General features: G+C 43.4%; 1 protein-coding gene and 1 pseudogene across 2 annotated transcripts in view; one reads left to right on the top strand and one right to left on the bottom strand.

Moving 5' to 3' along the window:
* The window catches only part of ACOX2 (acyl-CoA oxidase 2), a 51,775-nt gene extending 49,280 nt beyond the window's left edge, over positions 1-2,495 (bottom strand). For both annotated transcript variants that reach the window (XM_036738459.1, XM_036738458.1), the window contains exon 1: positions 2,208-2,495. The gene's annotated coding sequence lies outside the window, so the exon portion shown is untranslated. The remainder of the gene's footprint in view (positions 1-2,207) is intronic.
* Positions 2,496-9,419: 6,924 nt separating this feature from the next.
* LOC118830518 lies at positions 9,420-10,361 on the top strand (annotated as a pseudogene).
* The last annotated feature ends 14,696 nt before the right edge of the window (positions 10,362-25,057 follow it).

Genomic DNA, 25,057 nt, shown 5'->3' with positions numbered 1-25,057 from the left:
TCAGGAAGACTCCTCTTTCTGAGTTCAAATCTGGCCGCAGACACTCACTAGCTGTGTGACCCTGGGAAAGTCACTGTTTGCCTCAGTTTCCTCATCTGTAAAATAAGCTACAGAAGGAAATGGTGAACCACTCCAGGATTTTTGCTAAGAAAACCCCCAACGGAGTCACAAAGAGTCAAACACAACTGAAATGACCAAACAACAACAAAATACATATAAAGTGATATGAGTAATGTTAGAAGCTGGCAATATTAGGAATTCTAAAAGGTCTCAGAGGCAGGGTGGGAGTAAGTTCCAGGCATGAGGGAAGTTCTATACAAAGGCCTGGAGAAGGGCGATGGAGTTGACGTACATCAGGAATCATAAAGCCAGACTGACTAGACCCTTGGTTCTCAATTGTGACCCTTCAGGGGAGATAAAAAACAACCACCATTTTCATAATAATACTAAGATGTTTCATTTACAATGTAGTAAATATGATGGAAGGGGTGTCCACAGTAACTTTGAAGAGTGTAAAGGATTGCTGAGACCAAAGGGTGAGAAATCTTGGACTAGACGGAGAGTACGTGAAGGGGAGTAAGGTTTCAGAAGGCCCTTAGCTGGATACCCATACCCACTCAGTCTCTGTGTGTTGCTGTCAGCTTTGGGAAGTACTTTTCCTACCACAGTACCACAGAGATGAAGAGAGACAGTCAGGAATGCCTCAGTCCTGAATTCCAGCTCTATCTCTGACGCCTTCTGGTTCTGACACCCTTGGCAAAGCTTAACCTTTTGTGCCCCTCTCTCTTAAGACTCCAAGTAGGAGAATAGGTACATCGGTCTCCATTGCTGGAGGTCTTCTCCTACCTAGAATTACTTATGCCCATGAAATCACCCATCCGGCAAAAATACAAAAAAACGAACATTGATTCAACGAATGAGTATTAGGTATCTACTATATGCAATGCCCTTTGAGAAGGTTCTTGAAAAGAAACACAAGAAACACAAATCCAGGGTCCCACAGTGGGCTAGTTTAATTCAATTAAGTATTGATTAAGTGCCAGACACTGGCACAAAACAGTCCCTGCCATCAAGGAACTTCTGTTCCTAATCTGGGAGCAATGTGTATGTGTACGTAAATAAGAACTGTCTTGAGAGAATTCTGGTACCTGAGCCATGCTCTGAATGAAGCTTGGGATTCCGAGAGTCAGAACTCAAGCTAACATCGCCTTCTTCCAGGCTCTTCTTTGACAGCATTCTATACCAAGCTCCCAATTGCCTCCGGAATAGAACAGGCGCCCCTCTGGGGAGGGAGCAGCTGGAGGCATTCACCAGAGTCTTACTCCAGCCTATCTTGGCAGGCAGGTCTATTCCCTTCTTACTTTCTACGTTCCAGTTTGCCTGGTCTGTTGGCTATTTGCTGTGTACAACATTCTATCTCCAGACCCTATGCCTTTGCTGAGCCTGGAATACCAGGTCCACCTCTTGGCACTGCTCCCTTCCTTGGAGCTCACTTAGGTGTTCTCTCCCTCAGGAGGCCTTTCCTCCACTGTTAGTGCCCTCCTTTCCTAATATGGGGCTTCCTCTCCCCCCAGGACCATGCCAACTCCTTGGGAACAGTGGCTGTTTCATTTTTTCTCGGCCGGGTACTTAAGAAATATAAATATTCTTTGAATTGAACAGAACCCACCAATAAAAATAACTCTTAACTTTCTGAATTGAAGGACTCTCTGTCCCAGAATGAGGTAGATGCTGGGTTCAAGTACTAATCTTCAGGAAGTCAGGCTGCTTAATTGTAATTCCCTGGTCTAACTGTCATGATCACAGAGTCACAGAGTCACAGATTCACACCCAGAAGGGACCACATCCAGCCCAACCCAGTCATTTTACTAATAAGGAAATGCAGACCAAGGGGTTACAAGACTTGAGGTGGATTCTGAGTAGGCCCAGGTCACCCAGGTAGGAAGAGGCAGAGACATGATTTGAACACGGCTGGTCTGAGTCCAAATATCTCCCTCTTTCCAGACCGTCTCAGGTGGGGTCGGCAGGAATCCACCCCTGTCCTTTATCTGCTCTCCCTGACAACGCCAGGTATAAAACAGATTCTGGGGCTCCCTGGGGGCCAGAACCACGTAGTCTCTGCTCGGTAAACACCCTCCCTGTTCCCCCCCACTCCGCCCCAAAGCGGGGTTTGGCCGTCCTTGGCTTCCCCTCCGTGGGATACTTACCCTTCTGCCCTCTCTTCCCCCTCCCGTGAAGCTCGCGGAGCTGCAGCTGGGGATCCCTTGCGGGGACAGGTGGAGGGGAGCCCACAGACCTGACCAGGGTCTCCGCAGCGGGTTGCCAGCTTCTAGCCTTGCTACTGACCTTCCTGACCTCCAGGGGCCAAGCTCTTCTTTATGTCCCGGGAGCCAGAGGGGAGGGCATCACAGTCTCCACCTCCCTAGTGCCTCACAGCCACAATAGGAGGCCAGAGATTCCATTTTCCCGGCTGAACCCGAACAGCTGAGCCCTGGCTGGACCTGGGAGAGATGACTCACTTCCCTGTGAGCCCGTCAGAGGCTGAGGGCAGCAGTATCGGTAACGCAGTGCCGGTGCCCGTGCCCGGTAGGGCAAGGCAGCAGAGGGCGAGCTCAAACCTGCGTGCACACCCACACACACCGACTGGGTCATAACTTGGAGCGCAGACATCCACGAATGATGGCGTGTGTGTGTGTGTGTGTGTGGGCATGCACATGTTGGGGCTTCTGTGTGTGAGCGTGTGTGTGTTGGGGCTGCTATGTGTGAGCATATGCCCGGTGGTCGTAAGGAGCTGAAAGGGACACTTTCTACTGGAGAGCCCCACCATAGGTCAGCGAAAGCTCTCTGGAAGACAGGTTTGATAAGATCACCCGCCTGACAACTCCCAGGGTGGTTGTAAGAATCCAAAGGACCAATGTTTCTAAAGGTATTGGAGCCTTAGAATGCTAGGAGAAGGGCAGTTATTCAGTCCAACCTTTTCATTTTGCACATGAGGAAACTGAGACAGGGGCTATGTCTTGCCCAAGGGCAGGGGCTCTTGACACGTGTTCATGGATCCCAGATCTAGTGTGCAGTATCAACATTAAAGTACATGGAGTAAATGTACTGAGGTGTATAAAAAGTTTTACTGATACATTTTTTTTGCCAGTCACTTCCCAGTATCCCCTCCACTTCACAAACAACAGAACTCTTTCTTTCTAAAAAAATGTAAAACATTTTTATTTAAAGTTTTGAGTTCCAAATTCTATCTTCCATTCTCTCCCCTCCTCCCTCTGTGAGATGGTAAACAATCAGATTATAGGGTATAAATGTGTAATTATGAAAAAACACTTCCATGTTAGTCATTTTGTACAAGAAGACTTGGAAAAAAAGTAAAAAAAGAAAGAAAGAAAGTGAAAAATAGCATGTGTCAGTATGTATTCAAATAATCAGTTCTTTCTCTAGAGGCAGATAGTGTCTTTGATCATTAGTCCTTTGGGATTGTCTTGGATCATTGTATTGCTGAGAATAGCTGAATCATTCACAAAATTCTTCCTCCAACAGTATTGCTGTTACCCTGTACAACGTTTTCCTGGTTCTGTTTATTATGCATCAAGAACTCTCTTAAGAATAAAAAACAGTTTAGCAAAACCAACTGCCCCAGACTTTGTATGATTGCCCTACTGTAGCCAGCCAGCTGTGCCCCATCTTTCTTGAGGATAGAGAGATTCCTGCTTCCTTCTCAGTCAGTTCTCAGGACTGCAGGCAACCATTTTGTACCATCTTAATTTCTTTTAGTGTACTTCTGGTTCCTGGTGGTTGTGGACTTTGTGTGATTCCTCTGGTTTCCTCATTCCCTTTGCTTTCTTTTCATGCCAGTGTTCTTAAGTTTCTTGGAAGCCCTTATACTGAGCAGCATCTGACTTGATAATATTATCGCGTTGTATTCACATCTCTTGGCATCCATGTTTCCAGTTTTTTGCTACCACAAAAAGTGTCCTTATGAACAACCAGGAGGCTGAATGAAGGGCTCTGTTGAAGGAACTAGGGCTGCTGGCCTGGAGAAGAGAAGACTGGGGTGGTGGGGAAACAGGGCTTGAGAGCTGTCTTCAAGTATTTGAGGGGCTGTCACTGAAAGAGGGATTACTAATGCTCTTGGCAGAGGACTGTTAGCATTTTACTAGACATCCTGGCCTGAAACCTTCGACTCATTTTCCAATTTTCTCTCTCCCTCATTCTACCTAAATCTGATCAAATCCTGCTAATCAACGACATTCATCTCATTTTGTTGATCCAACAGCTACTATTTAGTTGTAATAGCTTCCTTTTTTATGGTGCTTTAAGGTTTGCAAAGCACTGCATATATGTTCACCCATTTGATTCTCACAATAACCTTGTGAGTGTAAACTTGAAGATTGATTTTAATTCTATTTTTAGAAAAGTCAAGTTGTCGTATTTTTAATATTCTCCCACTCAGAGTCTAAAGTCCTTACCTTTGTAACTTTGCCCTTTACCTACATTCTGGAGAAATTTGCCTAAAGGTCCAATTTTGGTCTTGTGATTACTTCTACCCTTTTACGCTAGCCTTTTGAGTCTCAATTCTATTATTTTAATTTGTATCTCCACCCTGGTATTGTCTACCTTTGTGACTTTACACACCACTCATTTAGCTCAACTGCAAGTTCCTTTGTAACCTCATCCTTGGTGTTGTCGTCTTGTCTGACTCATCTCATCTCATGGACCTCGTGGACCATAGCACACCAGGTCCTTCTATACTTCACTGTCTCTCAAAATCTGACCAAGCTCATGTTCATTGCTTCCATGACACTCTCTATCCATCTCATCCTCTGCCCCTCCCTTCTCCTTTGGCCGTCAATCTTTCCCAACATCAAGGCCTTTTCCAATGAGTCTCATCTTGTTATTGTGTGGCCAAAGTATTTAAACTTCAACTTCAGTTATTTTACCTTCCAATGAATAGTCTGAATTAATTTCTTTAAGTATTGGTCTCCCAGCCGTCCAAAGGACTCTCAAAAATCTTCTCTAGCACCACAATTCAAAAGCCTTGATTCTACAGTGCTCATCTTTCCTTATAATCCAACTTTAACAGCTCTCTCTCATATATACATATATATACACACATACATATATATATATACACACATACATATATATATACATACACATATATATGATAGATATAGAGATATAGATATAGATATGGAAAAACCATAGCTTTGATTTTTTCCACTTATTTTTAGTTTATAACACTCAATTCCACAAGTTTTTGAGTTCCAAAATTTTTTCCCCTCCATTCTCTTCCCCCTCCCCCCCAAGATGGTATGGAATCCAATATATGTTCTACATATACCTTTGCATTAAACTTATTTATTCATAGTTAAGTTGTAAAGAAGAATTGTGACCAATGGAATGACTCATGAGAAAGAAGAAACAAAACCAAAAAAGAAGAGAAAAAATAAAAGAGAGCAAATAGTTTGCCTCAATCTGCATTCAGACTCTGTAGTTCTTTCTCTGGATATAGATAGCTTTTTCCATCATGAGTCCTTTTGGAGCTGTCTTTGAACCTTGTATTGTTGAGAAGAGCCAAGTCTATCAGAGTTAGTCATCACAGAAGCAATATGACTGTGGTGTTCTCCTGGTTCTGCTCCCCTCATTCCATAGCTTTGATTTTAAAGACCTTTGTCAGAAAGGTGATGTCTCTGTTTTTTGGTATTGTGCCCAGATTTGAAATAGCTTTCCTTCCAGGGATCCAGTGACTTTTAATTTCATGGCTTCAGTTGCTGTCTGCAGTAATCTTTGAGCCCAAGAATATAAAATCTGATACTGCTTCCAATTTGTTCTTTCCCTATTTGCCAGGAAGTGATGGGACCAGTTGCCGTGATCTTAGTTTTTTTTTAATGTTAATCTTCAAGCCAACTTTTATACTCTTTTCTTTCACCTTTGTCAAGAGGCTTCTTAATTCTTTCACCTTCTGTCATCAGAATGGTATTGATGGGATTATGGGATTTGTGCTGGACCCTTAAAAGGAAAAGACCATGTCTTTGAACACAACCCAGGCCCTAAACTTTTCCACATGTTTCAGCAGCGCAGGTCACTGGTATTTTGCCTGAGACATCTGATTCATCCCAGTTCACCTAGACACTCAATGATCCTTTTAACTGCCCTTTCATTGTGGCTCTCAGACCACTTAACTCCTTTCATTGTTTGCCCCTAGCCCACCCCAGTCTACTTACTACTCCTCAATCTCATCAAGATCTTTTCCCTGACCCTTATCCCCCTTTTCTGCATAAAAGTATCAATCTTACCCCCTTTAAATTGTGCAGATTCCCTAAGAATCTCCCCTGCTTCTATTGGCATCACAACAAACTTGCTACTTTGACTAGAAGGTTTGAGTGGTCAAATTCTTTCAAGGCAGATCCCTTGTACCCTTGCATTTCAGAGATCCCAGCACCATAACATAACAGTATCATCTGCATATCTGAGATCTGCAAATTTGGGCAGCTGTATTTCTGGCTTTTGATTTATCTAGCCTGGCATTTCACATGATGTGCTCTGTACTTAAGTTAAATAAATAAGGTAACAACAGCCTTGTATTCCTTTCCTAATCTTAGAACTGTCAGTTCCAGTTAGGTTCTAATTGTTGCTTTTTGACCTACATGCAGTTTCCTTGGGAGGCAAGTAAGATAATCTGATACTCCCATTTCTTTGAGGACTTGCCATATTTTGTTGTGATCCACACAGTCAAAGGCTTTAATGTAATCAATGAAGCAGAAGCAGATGTTTTTCTGGAACTCATTTGCTTTCTCCATAACCGTAAATGTTGGCAATTTGGTCTCTAGTTCTTCTGCCTCTTTGAAAACCAGCATGTACCTCTGGTAATTCTCAGTTCATATAATGCTGAAGCTTAGCTTACAGAATCTTCAGCATAACTATACTGGAATAAGAAATGAACCCAATTGTTCAGTAATTTGAACATTCTTTGGCATTGCCCTTCTTTAGGATTGGGACATAAACTGATCTTTTCCAATTCAGTGGCCATTGTTGAGTTTTCCAAATTTGCTGGTACGTTGAGTGCAGCATTTTAGCAGCAACATCTTTTAAGATTTTAAATAGACAGCTGGAATTCCATTGCCTCCACTAGCCTTATTGTAAGCAACACTTCCTAAGCCCACATGTCTTCATTCTCAGGGTATTTGGCTCTAGATTAGTAATCGCGCCATCATGGTTATTAGTGAAGTTAGGATCTTTCTTGCAGAGTTCTTCTGTATATTATTTCCACCTTTTCTTAATCTCTTCTACTTCTGTTAAGTCCATGCCATTTTTGTTTTTTTATCATGCCCATTTTTATATGAAATCTTCCCTTGTTATCTCTAATTGTCTTGAAGAGATTTCTTCTATTCTTCACTCTACTGTTTTCCTCTATTTCTTTGCATTGTTCATTAAGAAAACCTTCTTATCTTTCCTTGCTATACTCTGGAATTCTGTATTCCTTTAAGTATATATTTCCCTTTCTCCTTTCCCTTTCTCTCTCCTTTTTTCCCCAGCTATTTGTACAGCCTCATCAGGCAGCCATTTTGCTTTCTTACTCTTTTTCTTTCGAAAAAAAGTTGGTGGGGTCATTGTGTTTATCAAACACTAGGCTATTAGGTTTGTCTGCTTCTGTTTGTTGTGTTTCCAATCTGTTATACACTGATTGATCTCTATATTTTTAAACCTCTACCAAACAATTTTGATGATTATTGCTTTGAAGTATGGTTTGAGATCTGGTACAGATGACCCTTTTCCTGTCCACTATTTTTTCATCATTTTCCTTGAGATTTTTGACCTTTTTTTCCAGATAAATTGTGTTATTATTTTTTCCAGTTCTATAAAGTAATCTTTTAGTAGCTTGATTGCCATGGCACTGAATAAGTAAATTGATCTAATGAGAAGTGTTATTTTTACAGTGGCTCTGCCTACCTATGCATAATTAATATTTCTCCAATTATTTAAATATGTCTTTATTTCTTTAATTATCATTTTAATTACAAAAGAAAGTTTTGTAATTATAGTAATATAATTCCTATGTATGTCTTAGTATGTAGAGTCCCAACTATTTATATATTACATAGTTATCATAAATAAAATTTCTTTCTCTTTCTGCTTGTTTTTTTAAAAATATTTTTATTTATCTCATTAAATATTTCCCAGTTACACATAATTTTTTTTAACATTTAAAAAAATTTTGAGTTCAAAATTTTCTCTCTCCCTTTACTCCTCTACCCCCTGAGGAGGCAAGCTATATGATATCAATTATTCATGTGAAGTCATGCAAAATATATTTCCATATTTAGCCATGTTGCAGAAGAATCCACACACACACACATGCACACACACACCAAGAAAAATAAAGTTAAAAAATATGCTTCAATCTGTATTCAGTGTTCATCATTTCTCTCTCTGGACGTAGGTAGCATTTTCATCATGGGGCCTCTGTAACTGCCTTGGATCATTGTCTTGATCAGAGTAGCTAAGTCTTTCAAAGTTGATCATCATTATAATATTGCTGTTACTGTGTACAGTGTTCTCCTGGTTCTGCTCACTTCACTCTGCCTCAGTTCATGTAAGTCTTTCCAGGTTTTTCTGAACCATCCTGTTCATCATTCTTATCTCATACTAGAATTTCATTGCAATTGTATGCCACAACTTGTTCAGCCATTCCCCAATTGTTGGGCATTCCCTCGGTTTCCAATTCTTTGCCACCATGAAAAGAGCTGCTATAAATATTTTTGTATATGTAGGTCCTTTTCCCTTTTGATCTCTTTGGGATACAGACCTAGTAGTGGTATTGCTGGATCAAGGGGGATACACAGTTTTATAGCCCTTTGGGCATAGTTCCAAATTGTTCTCCAGAATGGTTGAATTACTCCACCAACAGTGCACTGGTGTCCCAATTTTTCCACATCCCCTTAACATTGTTCATTTTCCTTTTCTGGTTAGTCTTGTTAGCCAATCTGGTAGCTGTGAAGTAGTACCTCAGAGTTGTTTCAATTTGCATTTCTCTGATGAAGGGTGTTTTGAATTGTGTCCATATGGTTCCTGGGTTTGTCTTGACAGCTAGACTCCCAAGTGTTTTATGTTGTCTGAAGTTATTTTAAATGGAATGTCTCATTCTATCTCTTCCTACTTGGGTTTATTGGTGATTTATGGAAGTAGTAATGATTGGTCCTCACCGGAAATAGGGGAAGAGTTTAGGAGACAGTGCTCTCCCGGTGCCCTTTCTCTTGGGAGGAGCCGAGCAGGTAGCTAATCCGGGTGTGAGAGGCCCAGATTCCGGAAGAGGCCGTATGGGCCGAGTCTAGGGCTGGGGACTGGGGAAGGGCAAGGGGAGAAGCTGTCGGCATTCCCGGCCTAGTTCCCCACCTCGGTGCCAGGGAGTGGACATGGCCCAGAACCTGAAGGACTTTGCGGGGCGGAAGCCCACCGGGCCCCGAGGCATGGGCGCAGCACTGAAGATGCTGCTTGGGCCCAGGCCGTAGACTCCATAGAGTCTGACTGTCCGTGTTCACTGTGGAAGGCTGCCAAAGAGCCATTTTCTTTAACCGAATTGGGGTTGTACAACAGGACACTATCCTCACGGAAGGACTACATTTCAGTAGTTGTATGAACAATGACTCCAGTACTTCATCATCTATGACATTCGTTCGTGCCCCGCAAGGTCTCTTTTCCCACAGGCTCCAAAGACCTTCAGATGGTGAACATCTCCCTTGCAGTGCTCTCCCGGCCCAGTGCCCTGGAGCTGTCCAGCATGTGCCAGAGCCTAGGCTTGGACTATGAGGAGCGTGTGCTGCCTTCAGTAGCCAATGAGGTGCTCAAGATTGTTGTGGACAAGTTTAATGCCTCACAGCTTATCACGCAGCAGGCCCAGGTGTTCTTGTTGATCCGGCAGGAGCCGACAGAATGGGCCAAGGACTTTAGCCTCATTCTGGACGATGAAGCTTAGCTTCAGCAGTGTTCCAGTGGAGGCCAAGCAAGTGGCCCAGCAGGAGGCCCAGAGGGCTCAGTTTCTGGTGGAAAAGGCAAAACAGGAGCAGCGACATAAGATGGTACAAGCTGAGGGTGAAGCTGAGGCCGTCAAGATGCTGGGGGAAGCTCTGAGCAAGAACCCTGGCTGCATCAAACTAGGAAGATCCAGGCACCCAGAACATCTCCAAAACCATCGCCACCTCTCAGAACCGAATCTAGCTCACTGAAGGCAACCTTGTGCTGAACTTGCAGGAGGAAAGCTTCACTGGGGAAGTGACAGCCTCATCAAGGGCAAGAAATACAGAGCTCCTCCTGACCTCCAGAGAAAGCTGATCTCTTCCTCCCTGAGTTAGTCTTGGGTGAGCTGGCAGACGGGCCCACCTCCTTCACCCCACCATCTTGTGACTTTCCTCCACCACCCACCCACTACCCCCTCCCCACTTGTTGCATAAATGAAGACTGACAGATGTTCCTTTCCCTAATCCCCCTCCCCATATTTTTCTGGGGGCCTGTAGCGTAAGGACTGTGTGATTTATCAGTGATTTCCTCCAAGACCAGGAGGAGATAGCAGCTATCCCAGGAATTCTCAATAAATTTTTATTACTTAAGTGGAGTCCAACAAAAAGAAAAGAAAAAGAAATACTAATGATTTATGTGGATTTATTTTATATGCTGCAGCTTGCTGAAGTTAATCATTGCAATTCATTTTTAGTTGACTCTTTATGTAAACCATCTTATTGTCTGCAAAAAGTCTGCTAACCATGTAGTGGTAACCTCCTCTTTGAATGGATTCATTCATAGATGGAACCGAGGAGGAGAGATGTTCAGAAGGCGGGAGGTGACCAGAACTTTGTCCTTTCCTTTGGTCTGTCTTCTTCTTGCCTGGGACTTTCTAGTGGGACAAGAGAGATAATGTTATAAGGGAAGAGGCTGTCGACACTTCTCCTCTAAGACTGGCCTGTGGCCCATTTGGGCCTTGTGCTCTTTGCCTTGGCATTTGTTCTTGTGTTTGAAGTGAAAGACATTAGAGGTTATGACCTAGTGAGTTTCAAAAGGACAGGAGAGTGAATCACTGGGAGGGCCAGGAGTGGAGTCTGTGCTGGGATTTGTAGCCATTTGAAGGCCCTGCTGATCGATGAATGATCCCAGACAAAGCAGAGCCAAGAACTCATCCCACAATGATGCAGAATTGGATGCAAACTTGGTGAGGTCAAAGCTGTGTAGAAACTGTCAAATCTGAGCCCACTCTTCTCAGACCTTACGGTAGGACAGGAGAGAAAGTGCTGGGGGAAATTTGTACTTCTGTTCAAGCCACATCTTAGAAGGAAAGATCCCTTTATAAAAGCTAACTGATTTTACTTGGTTAAATGGGGCTAGAGTACTAGTCACTGCCAGCTAACATTAGGGGGCAGCACACAGGGATGGGGGCTTGAGCTTTTAGCATTAGCCAAGAGATACTCTGATTTCTCAGTGATATGCCTGGAACCCTGTAGGAGAGATATAGCCATCCTTTCTCTGGAAGAGTGAGGTTATAATATTCACTACAATTATATTTCTGAATTAAACAATTCAACAAAATTTTTACCAAGTGCTTTATTGTGTGCCTTCTCTTGTCTATATGATGGGGATCCAAAGACAAAATGAAAATTAGGTCTCCTCAGGGGATGTGACATGTACATACACAAGTCAACACTCCCTAGTCTGAGGTAGGGGAGGATGGGGAAGGATTCCTGCAGGAGTTGAGTGGTTCTTGAATTGAACAGATAGTCCTACATAGCTCCAGAGAAGAAAAAGTAAGGTCAAGGGAGGCAGATTTTAGCTCAATGTTAAGGAAAAAAATTCCAACAATTAGAATCATCTGACAATGGAACAGTCTTCTTCATCAGAGTGGATTTGCTATTGTGGAAAGATTTGAATATCTTTAGATGATTTCGATTAACTGGAGAACTCACATAAGGCAAGGGCTCATATGGAGGGCAGAAGAAGCAGTACAAGGGCATTCTCCCAGTGTCTCTAAAGAACTTTGGAATTGATTGTGAGATGTGGGAGACACTGGCACAGGGCTGCCCAGCATGGTGTGCCCCAATCAAAGAAGGTGCTGTGCTCATGAACAGAGCAGAACTGCAGTAGCTCAAAAGAAACATGAGACGTGCAAATTTAGAGCCGTCTCCACTCCCGATGTTCATATGGACTATTTGTGCCTGACCTGTGGCAGAGCCTTCTGATCAGCCACAGTCTGACACACTGTACCTTGACTCCAACATAGTGAGTCATTTTGGTCCTCTTCGAAAATGAAAGGCAACAACCAACCAAGATGGTCATCCTTTGGGGACACTGTAAAAGAGATCCCAAATCAGAGCAGATACTTTTGGAGATCTTCTAACACCAAGATTTTCTGATTATGGGCTCTCAGCTCCCTGAGTGTCTGTTTTTAAACCCTTGGAGGATATGACTGTGTATATGCAACATTCCAATAATTGAGAATAATAAATTCCAGAGGAATACGAACTCCCTGAAGGCACTTTAAATGGTGTCTTTGCATCCTCAATGCCTTAAGCATAGGCAGGACTTGATTGATCGACCATGACTTATTGAATTGGATTGTAGAATAGAAAGAAAGAACATTGACCTTGACTTTGGAAGATTTAGGTCTGAATCATGGCTCAGATCATTACTAACCACGTTGCTGAGGTGAATGGCTTTAGAGGAAGTTTCACATAGGATAGACTTGCCTGGCAGATGCTGGTGTGAATCTCTCCTCAGTGTGTGACCCTTAACTTCTTTGTGCTTCAGTCAATGAAGGGCTTGGACTCCATGACCTTTGACATCCCTTCCCGCTCTGGGCCCATGATTCTGTGACTTCTGTGATTTCATCTCTAAAACTGGAACAAAACCTGCCACTCCCTATCTTAGGTCCTATGAGGGAAGTTCTTTGTGACTTGGACAGTGCTACAGATGTGTGAATTATTGTTGTCCTTTTAGCCATGTAACTGCTGATTCTCATCTTTCCTGTCCTCTGGCCAATCTTAAAACCATCCTGACTGATTCTAGTTTGGAGGATGCTGAGCTAGCAGCACCCAACTCACAGAGTTATGTGTGGCTCACATGATGGAAGTCACTTTATAAACCTCGAAGCACTATAGAAATGCCAGCTGTTATCATTATTAATTATTATTATCCTGACCTACACTTCAAAGTATTTTCTTAGATGGCATTGGATTGGACTGATGCCAGGTTAGACTATGCTTCAAGACATTTTCTTATATATTAATTGGCTGAAACAGAGATACTTGTACCTGTCAATCAGCCAACACAATTTATTAAGCCCTTACTATATGCCAGGCACTGTGCTAAGCTCTGAGATTACAAAGACAGGCACAAATGATAGTCTCTGCCTTCAAGAAGCTCACAGTCTAATGGGAAAGATAAACAGGTACATCGAATAGTTAAACAGAGTGTATGGAAGGTGTCCAAGAGAAGAAATTAGCAGGGGACTGGAGAGTCTCCTGCAATAGAAGGTACTTAAGCTGAGCCTTAAAGTCAGAGAAAGCAAGAGGCAGAGATGATAGGGTAGAGTGGTCCTGGCATGGGAATACGTGTTTTCACAAGCTCCCACAGAAGACATAGAGATGGGAGATGATGTTGGATTTTAGGAAGGACAAATGGATCAGTGTTGCTGGAACATCAGCTGTGGACCTGGCCTACATCAGGGCAGATGAGGTCTATTGTCATGGACTCATTAAGTGGGGAAAAGGAGAGAAAGGCAATTGGTAAGGTGTAGATTTGATTATAGACCATTTCTAATAGCAGATGGGAAAGCTCACAAAAAATAAAAGAGCTAAAGCCGTATCTATAGATCATGTAGTATTGGGGCACATGAAGATGAGGTCGGAGAAAACCACAGCCTGCTTCTCTTTCTGATTATTTTACTGGCTGAGCCATCTCTCAGTCAGCATCAGTTCATACTACCCAGGGTCACAACTATGCATCGGCTGACGTAACACTCACTGGCATTCAGTGCAGCCAGCCAGTGCCCTGGGATGAAAGAATGCTGATGTTGCTATCCCTGTTCTCCTCCACTCCTTCTTCCCACACAAGAAGGTGGTTACAGGCAGTAGCCTTCTCTTAATTTTCTAAATAGGTTCTATATAAGCAGCTTAATTCACAGGAGAAAAATTAGGTTGGGAAGAGGGAGAGAAGCCCATAATGCCTCTGCTAAGCTGCTTAGTGATGGGACTAGGTAGGATAAATTTCTCTTCACACCAAATGTATTGTTTTCACAAAATGGAAGAATGACCCATCTGGGATTTATTGTTCCCCTGACAGCCTTGTAATAATACAGATTTGGAAGGGCAGAGGGGCATGCCCTTCTAGCTGGGGCTTCTTTATTGGGTAGATTCTTAGGAGGCAAGGGGAGGAGGAAGAGGAAGGCAATCACAGTCTCCTGCTAATTGGTGCAGTGTACCCACAAGGCCCTGTGTCTCTATGGCCCCATACAAACCCATCTGTAGCTTAAACCAGGAAGCTGACATTTTCTACCAGCCTTTTGGGCTGGATCTAACCTCATCACATAGAATGAATGGAAGGTTTACTAATCTAGATATCAAGGAGGTAGTCAGTCAACAAGCATTTATTAAGTGTTTAGACCTTCGGCCTCCCTGACCCCCAGTTACCTACTCAGAAAACCAGCTCCTCCTCCTATGTCCCATCTGCAGGACCTTGCCTTTGAGCCCCAGATGCCTTTACCTTCCACTCCTTATTATGATGTCCTGGCTCCTTGAACCCCTAACTCAAGGTCTGGGGACCCCTGATCCTGAGCCTCCTTGTACCCAGAGTTCACAGACCTTTTGTCCTTAAACCTGAAATTTCCTTCTGCCTTCTGCCACTGGCACCACTTCTGGGTGCCCTTCCTGGATCCTACTTATTGCCAGACTCCTATTCTCTTCTTGCTTCATCTCTAATGAGAAGCATCATCATGTAATTGACAGAGAACCAACCTTGAAGCCAGAAAGACTCGGTTAAAGTCCTGCCTCAGATGTAATGTAATTCCAAGTTGCAAAGAAGATGCCATCCTGCACTGTTGGAAGGAATTTCCTCACCTGGGAGTTCCCTATACTAAAGTAATCACAGTCCTAGTCCCTGTCTCTATCTCATATTTACACACTTCAGATTAGGAGAGGGTATTTTCCAGGATTTAACAACAAAGGAAGTTGAATATACAGTGTTAAACCTGAAAATTTGGTTGAAGGAAACAACAGAGCTAGGTGATAGAAAAATTCATGTTGTTTATTATTTTCCCTTAAAGCATAGCTAAGCTAGCTTACTTGTACGTACAAGGAGTCAGAGCATAAGCTCTGGCTGTCTGAACAAAGGAATGAGAAAACTTATATACGTTATTTTAGCAGACCCAGCAAGCCTATGTTACCTCATTTTTTATGACCCCCATGTATGTTTAACCATGATACAAGGAGAGGATTTTCCTTAATGGAATAAGGTTGTAAAGAATGTTGACAAAGGTCAGTTAATATTAAGCGAGGTAGTCTCTCTTGGGTTTAGGGTCTCATCCCTTAATGGCTAACAGGTATCTGGCCTTGTTGACCGTGGTAAGGATATTTCCTGAGCAAACTTTTAGAGAGAACAACGAAGCCCAGGTCCTGGATCTTCATCCAGTTACTCATTAATTCAGGCTCTGGGTCTGGTTGAAATTAAAAATGATATAAAATAGTGTAATATTTTTCACAACAGATTCAAAAACAATATTCTGGCAAGATAATTCCTAAATTTCTTCCAGCCAACATGGCTACTCTGATTGCCTCTTGACTGCCACTCTCCCCTTCTCCCTTTCTCTTCCCTCCTGCCCCCAACCCCATGAGAATAAATATGCCTAAAGCCAAGTTTTAGGTTAACCCACTGGAGCTCTCCAGCACTCACTCATTGACTGTTTAACCAAACCCAACCTCATTCTCAGCCAATCAGGAAGCATCTTGATAGAACAGGGACTCTCATCCTCTACCCTTAGATCAAAGTGGACTAATGAGATAGGAAACCTCACCTTGACCTACCCGTTCAAATAAGAAAATACTAACAATTAAGAACAGTTTGCATTGCCTCATGATTAAAATACAATGTGAAGGACATGTCAGTCTTTAAAAATGCAGCCCACTTTTTTTTTAAAGCATGGAAGCTTTCCCCTTTTCCTTCCACTTGAAAAAAAAAAACTTTTTCCCACTCTTCTCTACTTGAGAACAATTTGTTCCAACAGCCATGAAGGTAGTAGAGTGCTTAGAGCTTGGTCAGACGTCAAAGACATTAAAGTCCTCCACTGCATCCCGGGCCCTCACCAGTTGTTTTGACTTTTCACTGGACTTTGATGACTCAGGAAGAGAATGAGGTTGACGACTTTCAATTCTGCCTCCCTTAAATCCAATTCAGGCCTGAGTCAAGACCTCACCTTTGATGTCATTGGTCCTTGAAATAAAAAATGGACAACAGCACCATTAAGAATCCCCGCTTTTGGGTTAAGGCATTGCTTTCAGGTAACTCTTGTTTATAAAAATAGGAGCCTATATTTTCACCTAAAGACCACAGGGAGCCACTGAAGCTCTTTGAGGAGGGGAGTAACATGGTCAGATTTATGCTTTAGGAATATGGGTTTAGAGGTTGTGTGGAGGATGGATTGGCAAGGGGGGAAAGAGCTGAGTCAGGGAGACCAGTTAGGCCACTTCAGTAGTGTAGGTGGGAGATAAAGGCCTGAGCTAGGGCAGCTGGAGTGAAGGCAACAGAGGAGAGGAATGTTTATCTTTGAATCTGTGATCCACAGTATTCGAGGTGGGAGTTGTTAAACCTGAAAATTTGGTTGAAGTAAACAACAGAGCTAGGTGATAGAAAAATTCATATTACTTATTGATTTATTCATTCCCTTTAAACATAGCAGACACATGATAATTAGAAGCTCTCATGAGTTGGCTATTAGCACCCCTATGGTCTTTGGGGAAGCCTTGGCGTTCCTGATTTTTCTGACTCTCCATATCCTATCCCTTAGGAAGGGGGAAAGGGGAGATGGAGGAGGACTAGGGAAGGTAAGGGAAGGCTAGGAGTAAGGATAAAATGCATTTATCCTCCCTATAATCAGAGCCTTTAAGGGAAAGGAAGCAGGAATAGGGCAGAAGGCAAAAACAGAGCCCTTAAGGGAAAGGGGCAAAGGGGGGAGCAGAACAGAGTTACCCCCCTCCGGATTGGAGCCTTTACTGGGAGGCAGAGGGGGAGGGGGTAACAGTAAAATGCAGTTTTTTCTCCCCAGGATCAAGGGCCTCCAAGGGAAGGAAGGGAGGGAGTGAGGAATAGGATGGAGGGAGTGGAGGAACGGTCGGATTTCTAATTCTAGGTTTTGATTGATCCATAGCCATTTTTTTTCTTTTTCTCTTTTTTTTCCTTTTTTTTTTTTCTCCAAAGGGGACCTGATTAATCCAAAGCGAGCAATTTAATTCAAGGTGGTCCCTGTTTTCTCTTAGATCCGGATCCTCAAAGGGGACCTGATTAATCCAAAGCAAGCGATTTCACTCAAATTGGTCCCTGTAACCTAAGGCTAGTTTAAAGGGAATTTTGGACTTCAGCCAAATTTGTGGGAGTCCTTTTTGGAAGCTGAGGATAGGAATGAACTTACCCAATTCTTGTCAAGGTTAGGACTCCAGGAAAAATGGATCCTGTGGCGCCCGAGTCAAAGCATTACTGAGATTGGGGTGCAGTTCTCCTATGATGTCAGTTCCAATCCGTGTCATGGCACCATAACTGTTAAACCTGAAAATTTGGTTGAAGGAAACAACAGAGCTAGGTGATAGGAAAATTCGTATTACTTATTGATTTATTCATTCCCTTTAAACATAGCAGACAGACATGATCATGGATTGAGCCAGACAGCGTCTGACTGACTTGTACAGAAACATGAACAGGTTTTACATTTTTTTAGAACAATCACAATTCAGCATGTTACTCAAATTTATGATCCCCATGTATGTTTAACCACAAGACAAGGATTTCCCTTAATGGAATAGGGTTGTAAAGAATGTTGACAAAGGTCAGTTAAAACTATAGCCCAGCATCTCTGTGTCTCATTAACATTCCATAACATAGTATATACCTGTAGAATATGAAGCGAGGTAGTCTCTCTTGGGGTTAGGGGCTCATCCTTTAATGGCTAACAGGGAAAAGAATGTCCTTAGGTCAGTCTGATCTGGCCTTGTTGACAGAGGAAGGGTATTTCCTGAGTAAACTCTAGAGAACAAAGAAGCCCAGGTCCTGGATCTTCTTCCAGTCACTCATTAATTCAGGCTCTGGGTCTGGTTGAAATTAAAAATGATATAAAATGGTATAATATTTTCCACAGAGTCAAACCAAGGTCTCTCCTGACTCCAAATCCAGCACACTTTTCATTACACCACAGGCTGCAGAATGGTCATGATGAATATTTGACTACCTCCAAGCCCCTATGCCATTCTGCTAGAAGAGGAGAGAATGAGAAGTGAGAATGAGATGAGGCAGTTGGGTGGGAGGGATCAAGGAAGATGCACCAGAATGGTTTTCATCATCAGACTTGGAAGCTTTGGAATGCAAACCAATCCAACAAACCTTTATTGAGTACCTACTATGTGCAAGGCACTATGGTAGACATGGAGAGACAAAGACAAAATGAAAGCTGGTTCTTGCCCTCAGGGATCTTATATTCTACTAGAGGGATACAGCATATAAACAGAAAAGTCTATACATGAGAAGGGTGAGAGAGTCGCTGGAGTGAAGGGGACATGAAGAAAGCTGAACAAGGGGATTCTAAGAAGTGGAACTGAGGAGGGAATGCATTCTAGGCATGAGAGACAGCCAGGCAAAGACATGGAGGTGGGAGATTACTGTATTAATGTTTTTGGTTTTCATGTCACTATCATTTTTGGACATATCCTTTGCCTTGCCCTCCCAGCTCTGACTCCTTAGGAGCAAAAACTTCAGTGAAAACAACTATAGCATTGATACCACAAGACATTTTAGGCAGCTTTCTATGTTTATAGTCTCCTGCCTTTCTGCCAAGAGGAAGGATATATCTCATAATCTGTTCTCTGGCACTGTTTTGCAGTTAGGAACACTTAGATTTCATCTTCCTTCTTAGTGTTCTTTTCATTTGCAGTGTTCTAATCCTGCTTTCCTAGAGGCAACAGGGAGCCACAGAAAATTCTTGAAGTTGGAAAGGACATGGTCAGACTTGTACTTCAGGAATACTAGGGAGGTGCTTAGTAGAGTGCTTAGAGCTTGGTCAGACATCAAAGATGTTAAAGTCCTCCACTCCTTTTCTCCATCCTATTTCAAGCAGTTAAGCAAAGACCTCCCAGTACAAAAGAATCTGGGCTTAGTATTGCCACCAGCTGAGATCTATGGCTGAATCTATTGGAAAGCAGTGTACAACCAGTCACAAGACCTGAGTTCAAATGCTGGCTTTGCGACATACTACTAGCTGTGTGACCTTGGGAAGTGATTGAATGAAAAAGCATTTATTAAGCACATACTGTATATCAAGCACAGGGGTTACAAATAGAAAAGCAAATATAATCCTTGTTCTCAGGGACTTTGAATTCACAATAGGAGGAGACAACACATCTAAGGATATGATGACCTGGGTGAAGTAGTTTGCAGGACAGTTGCAGGGATGATGGGGGGAGCCATAGGGGAGTAGACTGATACATCCTTTCCAGGAGCTATAGCAGAATTGATTTCATTATGGTCTCAGAACTGGGAATTGAGGGTGGGTGGCAAGATGGTTGGGAATAAAATGAAGCATGTTTGGGTCACTAGATCTGGTGGGACACATGATCACTGATCAGGAAAAGTCACCGAGCCTCTCAGTTTCCTCATCTGTACAATGTATCTGTTCAATGAGGGGTTGGACTAAGCGACCTCTAGGGTCCCTTCAGCTAAATCTGTGATCCTGAGGTCCTAGTGGCTACTGAGTGGAGATGAAACTCCTCAGCCAGGCATCGAAGGACTCTCCTACACTGGCACCTTGCTGCCTTCCTACCTTCATTTTGTATTACTCCTTTCCAACCATACGGGCCCACTTGTCTTCTCTGTGGACTTCCTGCACCTCTTTACCTTCTGGACTTTTCCTGAAGCTGTTCTCTAGGCCCTGAAAGCCTTCCCTCCCTTTCCTCCCTATTGAATTCTTATACTTCCTTTAAAAAGTCCAGCTCAAATGCCACCTCTTTGAGGAAGCCTGATGCCTAGATGTCCAAGCGCTAGTGTAATATTAATTAAGATGGGACTTTTTTACTGTTTTCTCTTTTGGAGCACTTATTCGATCAAGTGATCTTGATGAGTCTGGCCTTTGTTTCTTTGATTAAATTAGGAGCCTTTGATGACCTCCTTGCCTCAAGGGAAACCTGGTTTGCATGGGTCTGAGTGACATGTTTGTGACTCCAGAGGCTTGTAGGCCACCTGGGTTTGAGTGCAATGTTTGTGATGTTTTTAGATCATGTGGGTTTGAGTCACACGCTGTGACCCCCTTTGACCCTGAACAAGATATATAAACCCAGAGGCTGGTGTTCTTCCTTGGGGCTCTCACTCACTGGAAGAGTGCCACGTGACTCTGGGCAAGCCGTTATAACTGCCCCCTGGCTTTGCTAACCCAGATGTTGGTTTGCATTTGGTCTGTGTATAATGTATGTTTGTAGTTTGTATTTGCTCTGAAGTGCAGGTTGCTGGCTTTTCCTCCTGAACTAAGTGAATGATATTTGTATGTTGGATTAAAGTGAGATTGTTAACCCTTTAAAGTTACTTTCCTTAGTAAAGCAGACCAAAAGAACCTGTGTTGGCAGCTTTCTGTGTGCTGGTTGTTGTTGGTTTTACACAGCCACAGTACTGCTAGCAGATTGTTGCTACACCTACTCACCTGACTGGTCAATACTGGCCTTTTCCAGCCTTGGACTTTGAAAAACTCTCCGAATGTGTCTCCCTGATGCACTTATCAAGGCCATGACTAGTCCCAGGTCACACAAAAGCTGCTGGTAGCATCAGGACTGTATCAAGGGTCTACTCTCTTAGACCAATAAGGCAGCAGAAGGCAGCGAGTGAAGGAGCTATATTTGGGTAGTAGGGGGTCTTTGGGGCCCCTCAACATCATGCCACATAGACCAATCTCTAGGCATAAGGCTGGCCTGTCGCAGAGAGTGGGCAACTTTAAACATGGCTACAGATCAGAGGTGGATTCAAATCTCCTGGACTCTGAGGAGCAGGACTTGGAGGGGCTTTGCCTCTTAATTTGTGATGTCTCAGAAAAAAAAACAACACACACACACACACAGAGAAAACTCCATTTAAAAGAAGTTTAAAAGTTTTTTTTTTAATTACAATTCCCATTTCTCTTTGCCCCACCCCCAAGGGAAATCAGACTTATTGGTTATATTCTTTTATTTCCTAAGGATTTGGCATTTTAAAAAATGTGTATTTCAATGTTAAAATATACGCATGAGCCATTGAATGGTTTTATTTTACTATTAGAATGTCATAGGGACTTGTAGAGTCTGAAAAGAAGGAGCAGGTTCAGAAAATACAAAGATTATACTGAATGCAATTTGAAAGAATAAGAGAAAATGAATCTGAGAAGAGCTGATACCAAGTGAATCAAGATTCTTAACCTGGGCCCAGAGGGGTTTGTGGATATAGCTCATGGGATCTGTGAACTTAGCTGGTTATTTTCATTCATTTCTGATGAATGGGCATTTTGCATTTCCTTCAATTAATTAAAAACAGGATTCTGAAAACAGGTTCAGAGGTATCACCAGACTAAGTGCTGAAGGGGTCTGGGACCCCAAAGTGGTTAAGAACTCCTGAATTAAATGAAATAAATAAAAAACCTTGAAAAAATATATATTACCCTTCAAAGAACGAAAGGCTAGTAGTCTCACGGATGGTGATGGAATGGATAGGTGTTGTACTTGGAGCCAGGAAGCTCTGGGATTCGAATTTTGCCTCAGAGCCTTCCTAGAGTCCCAGGTAAGATGCCTCAGGGAACTCTCTGGACCACTAATTTATGGGCATGAGGCAGCTGGGTGGTGCAGTGAATAGAGCGCTAGGCCTGGAGTCAGGAAGACTCATCTTTTTGAGTTCAAATCTGGCCTCAGGCACTTACTATCTATGTGACCTTGGGCAAGTCACTTAACCCTGTTTGTCGGTTGTCTCATCTGCAAATGAGCCAGAGAAGGAAATGGCAAATTGCTTTGGTGTCTTTGCCAAGAAAACCCTGACTGGGGCCACAAAGAGTCTGAAAGACTGAATAACAACGTGAGCAGAATTGTTTTAGCATGAACTAGCTGCGCCTTAAGATTTACAAATATTCTGTTATTTTGTCTTTACAGATGGGGGAACTGAGGCAGCGGAAGTTAAATGACTTGCCCAGCATCACACTCTCTGAAGGGAGATTTGAACTCGTCTCCCTGACTTCAGTGTCCTGTGTTATCCAGGTGCCTCTAATATAGAGCAGATAGAAGAGTGAGAAGACGGTGTAATTATATTTACAAAATAATTGTTAGGCCACAGCAGACTTAAGTACTTTATGTATTGGTTAAACCTTTGGCCCAATGTATCTCTCAGTCTGTGTTGTCTGGTGAGCATTGCAAATTCTGAAGAATCAGGATATAGAGAAAAATCTGGTCCAGAGGATCCACTGAAGGACCTGGGGGATCCATGGCTGCTTCAGTTTTGGAAGGACTGTCAAAGGGAAGAGGAAGGAGGCCCAGCAGAGGATCACAGATCTGAAATGGAGGCTGTGCCATCCGCCCCCTTCACTTTCCAGAGGAGGAGAATGAAGTCCAGGGAAGGCCAGTGATTTGTCCAGGGCCACACAAGGCAGGTTTTTGTGCTCTTTCTACCATACCTACTGTCTCTCCAGACTTGTCCTTCTTGGCCTCAGAGGACAGAACAGGGGGCAGAAGGAGAGAGGCAGGTCTAGGCTGGAAATAAGGTCCTAACAATGAGAGCTACCTCACTGTGGAATGGGCCACTGCAGGGAGTTGTGAGTTTCCCCTCCATGGTGGTCTCCAAGCAGAGGCTGGAGGATCGCTTGTTGAGGATGTTGTTAAGCGGTTTCTGGATCAGGTCTGGGGGGTGGGACTCGATGGCCTCTGAAGTCCCTTCCCACTGTGTATATGAAGAGAAGGTGAGTTGACCCAAGATGGACAGCCAGAGGCTGGTCTCCACACCCAGATATTAAAAGAATAAGGAGAAGGGCCTTCCTTAACACATTGTATGACTCCTCTATGGAAGCTTAATGGAAAGACATGAAAAAGAAATGGTGAGTGTTTATTTTAGTCTGTGTTTGGGGAAGGACTTTCCATGCTGATGAGATATCCTAGCAAAATGTGGATGTACTGTTTATATTTCCTGCCTATGTAGAAAAACTGGAAAAGTGCCACAAACATTTCCTTCTTACTTTTAATTGCCCTTAATTGCCTGAGGCTGTGGTAGTTTTCTGTTTTTTGAGGGAGGGAGAGGAGGGCGTTTGGCATGTGACAAAGTCCTCAGGCATCCAGCCAGAATTTAGGCCAAGAACAGGCCATCAAAGACCAGCTATGCACAAAACCACTCTCTGTCTGTTCAAGGGTCAGCAGTGAAAGGTCAAGAAAGGCGAGCACTCGGTTCAGATCAGGATGAGTCAAGACATGATCCTTTGTACTTATTATCCATCCTGTGCTTATCTGTGTACATGTTCTGTCCCCTCTGTAGAGTAGGGGATTAATAAATCCTTGATGGATTGAATTACCTTAATCCAGGGGCTTCAGTACCCACCTGGCTCACACCCTATGGCTTCTCTTAATAGATGATGTGTAGACATGTGGCCACGCCTGGACAATACTGTTGGATATCTGCTGCTCATGGCTCTCCCACCTGCCACCGTTGGGGGACCACCAGGCAGGTGCCCAGGGGGCTGCTGGGTAATCCAGCTTTGCTGACATGATCTGTGCCTGCAGGGTAGAGTGTCCCTGGCCTGGGCTTCCAGAAGTTGGGTCTTGGTCCTGACTCTGCTACCAAGTCACTGCATGACCTTTGACAAGTCATGCTGTCTCCGAGCCTGTTTCCTCCTTGTCCACATGAGGTTGGACCAAATGAATGTTTCCCAGACTCTGTTATTATTATTGGTGTTTACATAGTTATAACTCGGGGATACATTGTTGGTCCTGATTTCTTCTTCCTGTTAATTTTCTCATATTTCTTTGTATTTTTCATACTTGCCGTTGCTAAAGACATAGAAATATTTTATCGTATTCCTATACAACTTCTTTTTGGGGGGAGAAAGGGTTCCTAGGTAGGGTAGAAGAGAATCTCAGCCCAGTTACCGCCTGGTAGCTTCCTATGTTCCATGTTCCATGTTCTAGCAAGTTCTTTTTGCTGACTGGTTGCCTTCTGGTTACTCTCTCAGACTAAATATTACAGGCAGGTGCTGCTTCATTGGTGAAGGGAATTCCTCACCAGGGGTTCTCTACACAGACACCATCACAGCTCTGGAAAACAGCTCCCTTTCCCCCCAAAGGGGGTGCTGAGGTCTGTCGCATCTGTGCTGCTGAAGGATTGCAGCTACAGTTTCCCTGGGATAATGTCCCAATTGCCCCACCCGAGTTCTGGCTGCCATCCAGTGTCTGATGTATATCCCCCAGCTGCTTGTCGTGTCACATGTGTCATCTCTCTGACAGTCCTTCCCCACATTCCCAACACTATGCTGGCCACTCATGCTCCACTGTCCTCCTCATACCGTGTGACTGAGACACACATCACCTTCATTCACACAGCATCCATCACCCCTTTTATCTTGTCCCCTATACTCTTCTGGCCAGACTTTGTGGGCTCTATGTACTTCCAGTCCTCGTACGCTCTATGGTCACACTGAGGCACAGCGCGTGTGGATCTGAGGACCTCCCTCCCTGTTTCTCAGCTCCTCTGGACACTGTCAGTAGCCAGGCTGACAGAATCCTCTGAGAGGAGACCTTGGGCTCCTCCAATCTAAGGCTTCCCAGACTAGGATAAT

This window comes from Trichosurus vulpecula, chromosome 9, assembly GCF_011100635.1.
Source record: "Trichosurus vulpecula isolate mTriVul1 chromosome 9, mTriVul1.pri, whole genome shotgun sequence".
Lineage (NCBI taxonomy): Eukaryota > Metazoa > Chordata > Mammalia > Diprotodontia > Phalangeridae > Trichosurus > Trichosurus vulpecula.
This window is presented reverse-complemented; position numbering and strand designations above follow the sequence as displayed.